The 12,572-nt window shown below is 39.6% G+C and overlaps 1 long non-coding RNA gene across 1 annotated transcript in view; it reads left to right on the top strand.

The window, feature by feature from the left end:
• LOC146723641 (uncharacterized) overlaps positions 1–12,572 on the top strand; it is a 124,851-nt gene that overhangs the window by 4,075 nt on the left and 108,204 nt on the right. The gene's annotated exons all lie outside the window — the stretch shown is intronic.

The following is a 12,572-nucleotide window of genomic DNA, read 5'->3' as shown; positions in this document are numbered from 1 at the left end:
ATTCCAAGCCTGTCTCTCGGAGGCGACGCTTTACTGCAAAGGACCATTTTTAGTTTAGATTAATACCATGTATTGCCCCTCTGAGATTTTGTTACAAGTACGCAATTTAATAAACAAGTTCTATCGATTTGATTTGTTTCATACAATGCGATACATCGTAACGTTTGCAATTAAATCAAACAAAATATAAAAAGAAATATATTTTGTATTATTTGATTAAAAAAAAAAAAGAGGAACGTATATAATTTTTCTGTCATATACCAACGCGACAGATATTTCAAACCGGGCGAATTGTAACGCGTAAATCATGATTGGCTCGGTGAAATCAAAACTAGCACGTAGATTTGGTGAAAATGATGTTCGATATCGCTTCGATTGAATCGAGAACGCGTTCGGCCGAAGCAATAGACGGAAGTACCGCGTTGGGAGAGCGACTTGATAAAGAATTCCATCCCGGGGCTCTGGAACGGTCGTACAAGGCGCGGGCAGTATAAAATAAATATGTGAGACGCACAGGGGGGTTGGCACTTCAGAAAAGATGGACGCCTGGAGAGGGCGTGAGTGCTCGGTACTGCCTCTGTAGTGGGAAAGAGTGGAGAACGGACTACGGGGGGTTGGGTGGACCGTGTGGAGATCGGGTGCAGGACCCGCGTGTGTGTTGCTGGGTAATTGATTTCTTTGATACCACCCGCGCCAAAGGAACATTGTAGATGCTTGCCTGCGTACGTAGAGTTCCCGGAGTAGAAAGGGGCGCGAACACCTCTCTCTCTCTCTCTCTCTCTTTTTCTCTTCGTTTCACTCTCATAGGAGTCGACGGTGGCTAAAGGGAGGAGATATCCTCCCTAGGATATAGAATGTAAGAAGGGGGAAGAATCGAGGACGGTGGCGGATCTACCGTCCTTCAGATCGATGGATATCTCTGCGCCGGACAAGGCCCTCTACCCTCTACCTATCTAACCAGCTACCCTTCCATCTTCGCTCCGAGGATGACCAATAACAAACACCGTCGCTTCTCTCTCTCTCTAATGGAGTTTTTACCGATAAAAAATTCACTCCCTTTTCTCCTTTTTTCCCGCGGACGGTTCCTACCCGTTTTCTCCACTACCCTCTACTATCATCGGCGAACACTTACGCCCATTCGTCCGACTGACGGACCACCGCATCTTCCGAACCTTCTATACCTATATGGAAAGACGCTTTATTCGCGACATCTTCGAGTTTCGATGTGATCGTCGCATTTAATTGAGAATATATTATACGGAGTATTGTAACAAATAGAATGCCCGGTAATCGAGAAAATATTTCTAATTATTTTGTATATGCACTGCGTATATGTTACGTGCTTAATAAAATTGAAATGTTAACGTCAAGCAGAATGTGTTAAATAATATAACGTAATACAATAGTTTAACTTTTTATTCTTGAACGTTAAAATATATACATATTGTAACAATTTTTGTACTTTTTCTCTCTTCTCTTTTTCTATTTTTTTATCTCTTTATTGTCTCTTTTCTTTCTCTTAGTTATACATACACACACACACACACACATATATATATATATATGTATATATAATTGAGAAAGAGAGAAAAAGAAAAAAAGAGAGGAGATAGAAAAAATAGAAAGGGAGAAGAGAGATAGAAAAGAAAAATTGTTTAAACAATTATTATGACTGAATGTGCAATCTTATATAATTTTGATGTGCATTTTATAATTAATATAAATAATTTATATATATAAAATCGTACTTATCCTACATAAGAAGGAACCTCGATAGAGAGCGAGCCTTAAGAGTATAGAAATCAAAATATCATGAAAAATTCTACGAGATGTGTATAGAGAGTAAGGTGGTTTAAAGAGTTTTGAGATTATGATCGTTGCATTGTAAGATATGCAAAGTGACACGCGGATGTTGGAAAACCAGGCAGTTTGTGGTCGTTGAATGGCGGTAGTGCGGGGTCGGTTGGCTTAGTTCGGCCAACAGGGGCCGGGAATTCGAGCTCTGTCGTGTGCTGACGGTATGTATCGATTGTTCTGCGATATAATGCTAGCCATGCACGTATGAGACTATGCGGGTGCTTCGTGTCGAATTTGTATCTGATTCTCATTTACTGTTATCATACATAGGAATTTTCGTAGGCGTTTTATATAATCGACTTTAACTTAAACTTATTAAAACGGAAAGGGAACTTTAAATTGTATTTTTTTAATGACATTATCTGTATTAAAATTGAAAAAAAATGCAGGAGAGAAATTATCATTAATGACATTAATTGACTTTCGAATTTTTAGTGTCTTTATAATTAATATTTAATCGATACGATGTAAGAGAGAAGAAGAGAGCCACACAAAATTAAATTCAAGTATATGAGAAAAGAGAAGAAGTGATTGCGTATAAATATTATTTTTAAATTAATTTTGTATAATTTAATATTTTGTTCACATTCTTTAATTTAATTGAAAACAATTTTAAGTAATCATCTATATTTTCTTCTTCCGAGAAGAAAGAATTTAATGTTATAATTTTATTTAAACAATTTTTTCTTCAATTATTTTAAAATAGATAAACCTTAATTGAGTAAGAAATATTGAATTGCAAAATAATTATGTAGTAACAATATATAATGATACAGATCTATATATATTAACATTTATTGATTTATTTAATATTTTAGTGCTTTTTCAAAACAAATGTTGATAATTACATATGAAAAGAATTTAATTGTATTTTTATGATTTTTTATGATTAATGTCCATATATTTATTAGAGATAAAAATACGCGCAATATCTTCAAAACTTTTTTAGAGAAATCTTTTTTAAAGAATACAAAATGGAATTTTCGTATATTTAATATAAATGTTTGAAAAATTATGTGTGCTTATACGTATACGCATGCGTTTGTATTGCTTGCACCGATCTAATTGCTAAACCAATTAAAACAATTTATACGTCAAAATATCAGGTATCAGATACTTGTGAACAATTGATCATCATTATCACTTTTGATTGAAAGTAGTAATTGCTGTGTTATACAATTCGAGAGTTACATTGACATTTTTATGTATAGAAATATTGTGTATTTTTTTTTTAACGAATAGGTTAAAAGCAAAAAAAGAAAGAAAAAATTTAAGCGTGAATTCGATATTTATACGATGCATCATGTAAATGAAAATAATAATAAAATTTAAGTAGGCATATGTGCTTTATCATCAAAGGTTTTAATCACATTTTTTCATCTTTTTCTCTTTCGTTCTTTTTTCTCTTCTTGTTTAACAAATTCAATTTTTTTCTCGTTTTTTTTTAACCAAATAGCTACACACATTCCTAAAGGAAAGAACACACAATCAAAACTAATATGATATTTTGATTGTAGTATTATATTTGAACAAAAGCATACAATTATTCTATGTGTGTGTATATGCGTGTGTGTTTGTATAGAAAAGATAGGATGTTGGAATAAAAGATTGTCGGTTGTAGTACGGGGAAGTTTTTGTATAAAGGCAACGTCGTCACTCGTACAAATGTTTGACGAGAGAAATAAGATGGTTGAAAACAAATCTGAATGAAGAGCTTTTAAGCACAGGGGATCCTTGTACATCTTATTTAACAAATTAATTTTATTAAAATTTTATATTATTTCATAAATCATAATTAAAGGGGAGAAAATGTCACGATAAAATTAGAATACGATTACAATACTGCGCGCTAAAAGAAGATACCGTTATTTATGCATGCGTGTGTGAAAAGGGACACAATTTTGGAATGAAACGATGGTGATCGCGCGAGGTGATCAACGATCGCGATGCGTACGCGATGTCCAGCTCGACGAAGAAGGTCCACGCTCGAAGAAGGCCGACAAACGAGTAGCGTCGGCGCTGCCCTTGCAAGCTTCCTCGTGTATTGATCCTCATAATTCGGGCGGGGGTGGAGGGTGGCTGGGACGGCGGGGAGATGGCGGCAGAGCAGTTGGGACTAGAAGGGGAAGCGGCAGTTGGCGGCAGAGGGGAAAGTGAATAGGGGGGCTCTGCTCCGTGCCCCACCTCACCAACCGAGAAACGTATGCGTCGAGGCACAGAACACGTACCGTGGGGGTGGCTGGAAGAACGGAAGAAAGGAAGGAGCGAAGGGGAGAGAAGCATAGAGTAGGGCGCACTCGCGACCAATAATAAACCGCCCGCGTTATGATAATGTCATATCATAGCGTTACGTGATATCGGTACGCGTTATGATTGGAGCCGCGAATCTCCCAATGGGATCGCACGAGCGCGTCTTATCCATATTCATGCGAGACTCTCTTCTCTTATCTCGACATTCCATTCGCGGGATATATGTATAAATGTATACATGCTTGAGACTAGATTGATGGATAATTTAAGAAAGATAGAATAGAGAGATGATTAGACATTTATACTGTCTTCTCTATATATCTGACGTAACAATTCAAACATGATTACAACAAAATTTTATCGATAGCGTTATGCATTTTCATTTTTTATGATTTTTCATCAAATATCGCTCTTCCAATTTTATTTGACTCTCCTCACAAATTTTGAGTTCCTTAATATAGATTGAATATTAGGAGATATTATTAAAATATTTCATTATATCATAAAAATATTAACTAACTAAAGACTAAAATATTTTTTCACTTACTATCTTTTTTAAACATCGATTATACGAATAAAATTGATTGGACTGACAAGTGTTCTGGCAAGCTTTATTTTAATCTTGAAAGCGAATACTTTTAAAAATTATAAACATTCGTTGCGCTGCGCGTTTTCTCATTTCGAGATCATGGAGAACGCGAAGCGTTTCTAACCGACACATTTACCGTAATGCACAACAGGCATCGCGACCGTTTGTATATACGTATACATACCGTACACCACCCTGAGTTGCTCTCCTTTACATCGATATTTCTTTCCCCGCGATAAAATTCAACCTTTCAGCCGACCAGTGTTTTACGGCCAATAGGAGGCCAGGAAGAGAATCGCCCGAATAGCGCAATACACGTAGGTATGGCGTTTTATTGGCGGTGGAAATGGGTTCGTATATAGCTTTCGGAGTATGGTATCGGAGGATATTGATCCTCGCGTCCGTCAAGCAGTCTGATGGTCTTCGAATCTTCCCCGCTCCTCCTACGTTTCCCGCTCATCGTCGGTTTCTTTCGATCTTGCAGCCCTCCTTGGGGACAAGAGAACTAGCTCTGTGGGAGCAAAGACGCAACCCCTGCTTACACAACGCGATCATGCTCGAATTATGAATTTATCTCGCTCCGACTATATCTCTCTCGCGTGCTCATTTTCATCATTAATTTTCTGATCTTTGAACAAATTCTCCTCTCGGAATAGCAAAGAAGCTCGACTTATCTTTCTTGATATAAATGCATCTTGTATAAAATTTCTTGAAAGTTAGCATTCTTGAAAAAAATTGCATAACATATATTCCAAGTCTCTTGTTAAAGACTCTCGGCGTCGTAGGGTTGGTTGCATTACCGAGCAAATTTCCAATCCCTCCGGGAGAAACGTCTCGTCAGCCCCGGTTGGAACGTAGGGCGCACGATGAGGAAAGAACGTCCGGATGGCGAAGAGTGGACAGTGGTCTGCAGGCAGGCTCGGAAGATTTGCGCGCGCATCTCCCGCTCCCACCAGCAAACCCTAGAATGCCCTTTTGAGAGCCCACCTATACACGAGAGCGAGCGTACCACTCCTTCGCGAACGCCACCGCGAGCAAGTTCTTGGCGCATCTCTCGAAGGGTGCCTTTCTCGGCCTCCTCGGCCGAGAGTTCTCTCCTCTTTCGCGGAGAAAAAATTCAATATTAATAACAAGGCGGAGTGAAGAAAAGTCCGCAATGCGCCAAAGGACGCGACGGATGCGGATCGCGCGCATCACCATAAACCCTCCGCGATCTCGTAGAGACGCGAGATCATAATGCCGACCAATGAGTACGCGAGGGCGTACGGTCCATGGGGTGAGAGCGATATGATGGATTTATGGATCTAATAAAAAGACCTCGCGGGATTGGCCCTCGCGGAATATGACGGGCGGGGCTGGCAACAGAGACGGTACACCCCGTTGAATTCAGCCACAACCACCACCGTCACCCACCCTCCCTGTCGTCCTTTACCTCCTCATCCACCTACAATCTCCCTCGCGTTCCCCTGCAGCGACCACGAGAAGGGGAGAACGTCCTCCGCGATGTTGAGTGGGGATGCAATCTTGATGTATTTCACCTTCTCCTCATCTCTTTCTCTCTCTCTCTCTTACTTTGCGCTTCCTAACTATATTCCTCTCATTTTATTCTTCCCTCGCTCTCACTCTTTCTTCCTCACTTCCGTCATTTTCGCATTTCTCCATCCCTTTACTATCCCCTGAATTCCTCTGAATTAGATTCCGAGATCAGACGACGAAACAGGTGAGAGTCCTGTGCGGCGGCGTCATATTTACTTACCCGTGGATAGTCCTTAGCACTTTGGGTCAGTTTTGTTTAGTTTCGAGTGTCGCTTCAAGGTTTAAATGACTTGCAAGCAACGACAAACGTTGTCGGATTTTGAGAAATGTTATATGGTTAGATGATGTCGAATAGAAAAAGAAATATTTGCACGTCAGAAAAAGGCACAAAATATTTTTATCATTCATAACTTTATCTCAAGTAATCATTATATTTAAGATTTATAAATGCTTTCATTGCAAAATGTTATTTCAGTGTAATGCTAAAAGTATATATTTAAAATACTTACTACTTTATACTTTTCGTTTCTTAAAATTTCCTACATGCAACATTTAATACATTCAACATTTATATTAGACTTCTAAAGTAGTACAAACACGCCATTGATCCATCTTGTGCGATTGTGATGAATCCAATGACAAATAACATGATTTGGGTCTGATTAAAGTTCCGTCTTTCGGTGTTGAAAGTTGTGACTAGAAGTAACGGTGTCTCGCTGCGTTTATAGAAGCGCGTTCTCCTTTTCCACTCTCACCCTCTTCTTCTATTTTGCTACGCCCGGAAGTTCCATCGCTATACTAAGAACGAGAGCCGAGAGTGCTGTATATTGCAAACTTTCTCCTTCTTTATCAAATTTTATTGTTACCTGAAGCTGATAGCAATTTCGCTTCTTTTCTATATGCCTTGATCCTTAAGCTCTCTCCTTTCACCATTCGTTATTCTTTTGCCGATTATAGATTACATTTTATTTGACGAATAACAGGGAATAGTCTTTATTACATCTTACATTTGTCTCTATTCTGCATAATTTGGATCTTAAATTAATGAGGTTTGACATAATTATAAATGTGTATATTATGTTTAATCGGACATGCTTTTTATTTTTTATTAAGGTTTTTCTATTGTTTTTAATCTATATAAATTATATCTGTATTAACTTAACAAAAAAGACTAACTTAGAGAAAAATTCAGGGAGATAAATAATTGTATATTCGTTTTTCAGAAAGAAGTAATTAATCTTAATAATATATATTATACAATCATTTTCGCTTCTCTATGCAATCAAGCACGGGTGAAATAATTAATGTATATATATATATATATAAACAGATTATTTCTATTCTTGCAATATTTTTCATTCCGAAAATAACAGTCAATGAAAGGAATGGCGATAATATATTTATACTAACCTATAGTAGTATTTTTTTCAACAACAATAAAGCTTAATAAAAGCCGTAAAGCAGCTCTCGCGAAACTTTTCTGAAAGAACATTTCCAACGGGTAAAGCTTGTGGTGCAGTGGCGCAGCCCCTCGTGTCGGCGTATTGCGCCGAGATAAATCTTTAAAAACGGTCGACGCTTACCAGGGGCGTCGGCGGGCATAAGTCAGCCCCTATCTGAAAATATATAGCAAACTCGCCGATTTAGAAGTAAACTGTTTACAGCGTGTTACTCCGCGCCGCGGGATAACCGGGGCATACTCATCCCGCGTTCGCGTCCTCCCTACACCTCCCTGCTCCGTCGTGCTGCGTGAATGTCGAGAAAAGGGTAGGTAAATTCCACGTGGCGCACGGAGGTGGAAATGAAGGCGCGAAGGGGCTAAAGGGAAGAGGGTGTGTATAGGCGGCGGAGTGTGCCGTGAGGCATTTCGGTATACGTTATCTAAACGCGTTGAGTTTTCGACTCTCGAGGAGGGAGGGTTCAGGTGGGCAAAGAAGAACGAGGGAGGAGAAGGGTGATCGCGGTCTGGCATTGCTTAGCCGTTTATTCTTCATAGCAATGGTTTTCGAGGGTTTCTCTCCGAGGGTGGCTCCGAGCGCGGAAAAGGAGGAAGCGACGACGAGGAAGGTGGTGACTGGAGTGGGGATGAGATCAAGATATAACCACGGAGAGAATTACTTTCAGGCTCCCGGCCGCATTATATCCACGACGCTTCGGCGGCTGGGGGTGGAAGGAGAGGAAGGAGGGTGGACCGGTTGGTTCAGGGCGATAGAAGAGGCAGAAGTGGAATAGGGAGGTGGTATAGCCGAGGAGCGGCTCTTTAATGGCCGGATCTCGGAAATTGTGCGCACATATATCTGCTGGCAGATTTATGAAAGTGCTTTTCTTCTGAAGTGGGGAAAGCTGCTGCTGCTGCTGCTGCCGCCACCGCCTTCGTTGGCTGTTGCTACTGCGTTCTATTGCCGCCACCGTTGGCGCTGCTGCTGCTAGCTGCCTGCTGCTACTGCTACCACCGCTGCTGCTGGTGCTGTCGCTGTTATTGCTACTACTACTGAATTTGGGATAGCGTGATGGTGGTGATGGTGACGGAGGTATTGGTAGAGGAGAAGGCGGCAACAGCAGAGGGTGAACGGATGAAGAGATGGAGAGGGGAAGAGTATACGCTTTACCCCAACCCGGGATCTTCGAGCCCTCGCCTCGCCCTCTACTCTCCGAGCCACCTCACCTTTACCGATCGAGAGGGGGGTAGTCTCTCGCGCTTTCTATCCCCCATCTCCCTTCTTCATCCCCTTTTCCTCTCGCCCACCTTCGACGCAAACTTTCCTTCTCATCCTTTCTTTCGCGATCTCTCCGTCTATCTCGCATTGGTGTAATTTTCCAGTCGGAGATTTATACGACGTTAAGATATGTGTTGTATACCTTGCTACTACGCCGCCGTTGCCGCCGCTTTTCGCCGCGGCCGCGCTGATTTATCGAAATATTTGCTGAACGGTATCGCGTATCCGACCAGATTATTTTCGTGCCGACGCGAAGGTAATATTTTTTCGCAGGAATTTTCCTTTCTTTCTCCCTTTTTTATAGTCATTATTCTACATAAACGTTATCACGCATTAAGAGTTTTGTGGATATCGTTTATAAATATTTAATTAATATATATATCAAAATGATTAAAAAGTTGACCAAATTTTGCACGAATTATGTATCAAGCGATTATTGATCTCTATAACATAATATATCGTAATATGGAAATATACCTAAGCTCACCCTTTTTAATCGAAAGCTGCATCAGTGAAGCGCTGCATGCAAAGAGGTAGGAGTGAGTTATCCTCGCGATAAGAGCGAACGAGGCATGAAAGAGGGAAAGTTTCCGCGCGATCATTCCGTTTCATAGCCCCTTTCCTTTGTATATCGATAATCAATTTGAGATCTTTATGCGCAACGTGCGAAATATTATTATTAGATGTAAATAACAACTATATCTATCAAAGGGGTAAATCGTAGGAGAATATCGTTAAAAAAAGAAAAGATTCTCGCGTTCTTTTTTTCTCTCCGGTATGAGTGGTCTCTCGATGGTCGATACGTATTAAAATCGGGCGAGAGAGTAAAAATGGCAATCGCGGTTTGATATCTATCCCACCCCTAGCATTTGCTTTCCCTACCATCGCCTTGCCATTTCCTACCAATGTAACCCGCGTATCTTCCGTTTCTCTCCGTGCCGGGATCGAGACGCATCTCGCGCTCCTTGTCTCGGAATACATCACGAAAGCCGAAACCTCGTATAAGTATAAAGCAAAGCTTCCACCCCTCGGAGAGAGAGCTTCATCCCTATCGGCGGCATAAACGGAGGACCGCTTACCGGGAGAACGGCGTGGCGCAACGCGCGCGTTTGGGGTGGGCTTCCTTCGCTTGATTTCTCAACGCTACGTATAAATTGATGCGCCGCGTATATATATATATATATATATATATATGGAAGGAGGGCAAAAGCTCTCTCTCTTCCCTTTTTAAACGGGCGATATTCCGCGCCGCGGGATGCGGCTGAACGCTCTCGTGGGCGACGACGCGATGCGGGGCCCACCGATATTCAAGGTTGAAACAGATCGCACCGCAATTTCCGCGCTCCGTCTGCTCCTTCTCTCCCGGTGTCGGATGTTTTTTCTGCTCGCAGCGCGGAAGATCCGGGCGCGTCCAATCATAATATTGCATCTAATCGTGCTTGCACGCGCGCGCGAATTTTTGCACTTCTCGTGTCTCTTACATATTACTTTTCTATTTGTACTCTGGTTTCATGGACATCTGCAATTTTATTTAATATAAAAATATTAAGTTAAGAGTTTAACAAGGCTCTGTCATATAAATATAAATTTAAAGTATAAGACAGGCGATAAAGAGCCGATCGCGGAAGACAGTGCGTTATCCCAATGAAACTAAATTTTTTCGTTAGAATTAAATATCTGTGCACAAGGCACCAAATTTCACTTGGTCACTGCCAAGATTTTTAAAATATGAAATAATCTCATATTTGAGATTTAATTTCAATAATCCTTTAACCCCTCTACGGAAATAAATAAATGCAAAAGAAAAATATAGATCCGAATGTCGCTGAATCGGGAATCGAAAAAATATTAAAATTACGAAATAATTAAAGAATTGAATGTAAAAGATATATTAAGAAAGAATAATAATAATGATAAGAAAAAAATTGTAATTGTGCCCCTCCCTGGAAAAAATTCTGCGGACGCCCGCAAGTCTGTTTTATTGTATTATTATACACATTATGTAATTAATAATACATGTGAAGATAAAAATAAAAATGCATATGTTATTAATATATAAATTATTATGTATTAATAATTAATACATATAAAAAAGTTGATAAAATGATTTGCATTTCGTATCTCCGATGTTTCGTTGAATGTATCGTCATTTACGAAAAGCATTATTCGTGCAATGACTCGGCGACGAAAAGGAAAAAGAAAATAAAGCATCAGAGAAACCGATCGCAGGCAGACAAACGGACGGAACATCATCCGATGTTCCAGCGAGCGCAGAATTTACCGGAGCAGAAGTAACGGCTGGTGTGGTTGTGACAGCAACCCTCTATCTCTTGGTTTAACCCCCTCACCGCTCCGCCTCTCCCCACCTTCCTCACGAATACCCCCTTTGCTTCGACCTAACGTTTTCACCGCAATTCACCCCCTCATTGCTGCTCAAACGTCTTAAGCACTCGGTGTACTTGACATTTGCAATCTTCTTGAACTCTTAGAAAATTATAATACAGAGAACCGTGCACCGATTGGACGTATTCTTTTTCTTCTCTTTTTTCTTTTTTTTTTTTTACGAAACAAAATCTCGTTGAAAATAATGGAGATTAAATAAAATTACTGTTCTTGCCACAAGTTTATTTCAAAATTATTTAAATAATTATTTTTATTTATATTTTTATATAATATAAATATTTCTTAATGCTTTTTTGACATTAAAAAAAACATGTTTGATATTGATGTACCAAATTAAAAAGCAAGTTGCATTAATTAAAATTAAGTCAAAAATACTTAATAAAAAATTCATATTGTTTTGCATATAAATGTAGTGAGATTTTAATATATATGAACGATGCGCAATTTTATAGAGCGCAAGAGACTTTTCTTTAATGGGCGGTACTTTATGATATTCGGTTATGAATGGGACTGTCGTGTAGTGTGTTATTGGTCCGTTGGATCGAACCAACCCCTAGCTTGGGGTTATCATATCTGTTGGATGATACGCCCTTCCTGTACGCTCCACCCCGGGCAACAATAATTTAAGAGCATGAGGGGTAAGCGACCATGCACCATTGTGTCCCGAAAAAAAGAGGAAAAATGAAAGTACGTGATTTTAACCACGAAAATGCTATTAAAGTCACTTTGTAATATTATTTACGAACGTATTTTTCAAAATGTTTCTTCTGATTTAGTTCTTATCCGCGATATTGTTAAAATAAGAGGATTCCGATACACGATTCAAACGAAATTGATAACGCTTTACTTTTTGCGATTTTATAATGGTAATATTTAAAAAAAAATTACTCACACATAGACGTTTGAGAAAAATTAAATGCAAAATAAGCATGCGCGTCGAGATTGAACGAAGGCTTGGAGGATCAGAATCTTGACGTCACCAGAGAGAAATCTTTGGAAGTCTTGGAGGCCGCTAGGAATGCCAACCCTCCAGCCTCATTAACATCTTGCGTTTCCATCACCCTCACAACCTTGTCCTCCCAAGAAAACCATCTTCATCGTAACAACTGGCTTTAATATTCCTGCATTGCATATGTTGTATTTGATGAATATGTGAGGAATATGTGAGAATGTGAAGAAGGCAGGCACCAACTAATTAGTTTAACTTGTTGATTATAAGA

Source organism: Nylanderia fulva, unplaced genomic scaffold (genome assembly GCF_048542155.1).
Source record: "Nylanderia fulva isolate GAGA-0341 unplaced genomic scaffold, ASM4854215v1 Scaffold18, whole genome shotgun sequence".
Classification (NCBI taxonomy): domain Eukaryota; kingdom Metazoa; phylum Arthropoda; class Insecta; order Hymenoptera; family Formicidae; genus Nylanderia; species Nylanderia fulva.
The sequence above is the reverse complement of the archived record's forward strand: the minus strand, read 5'-3'. Positions and strand labels throughout refer to the sequence as shown.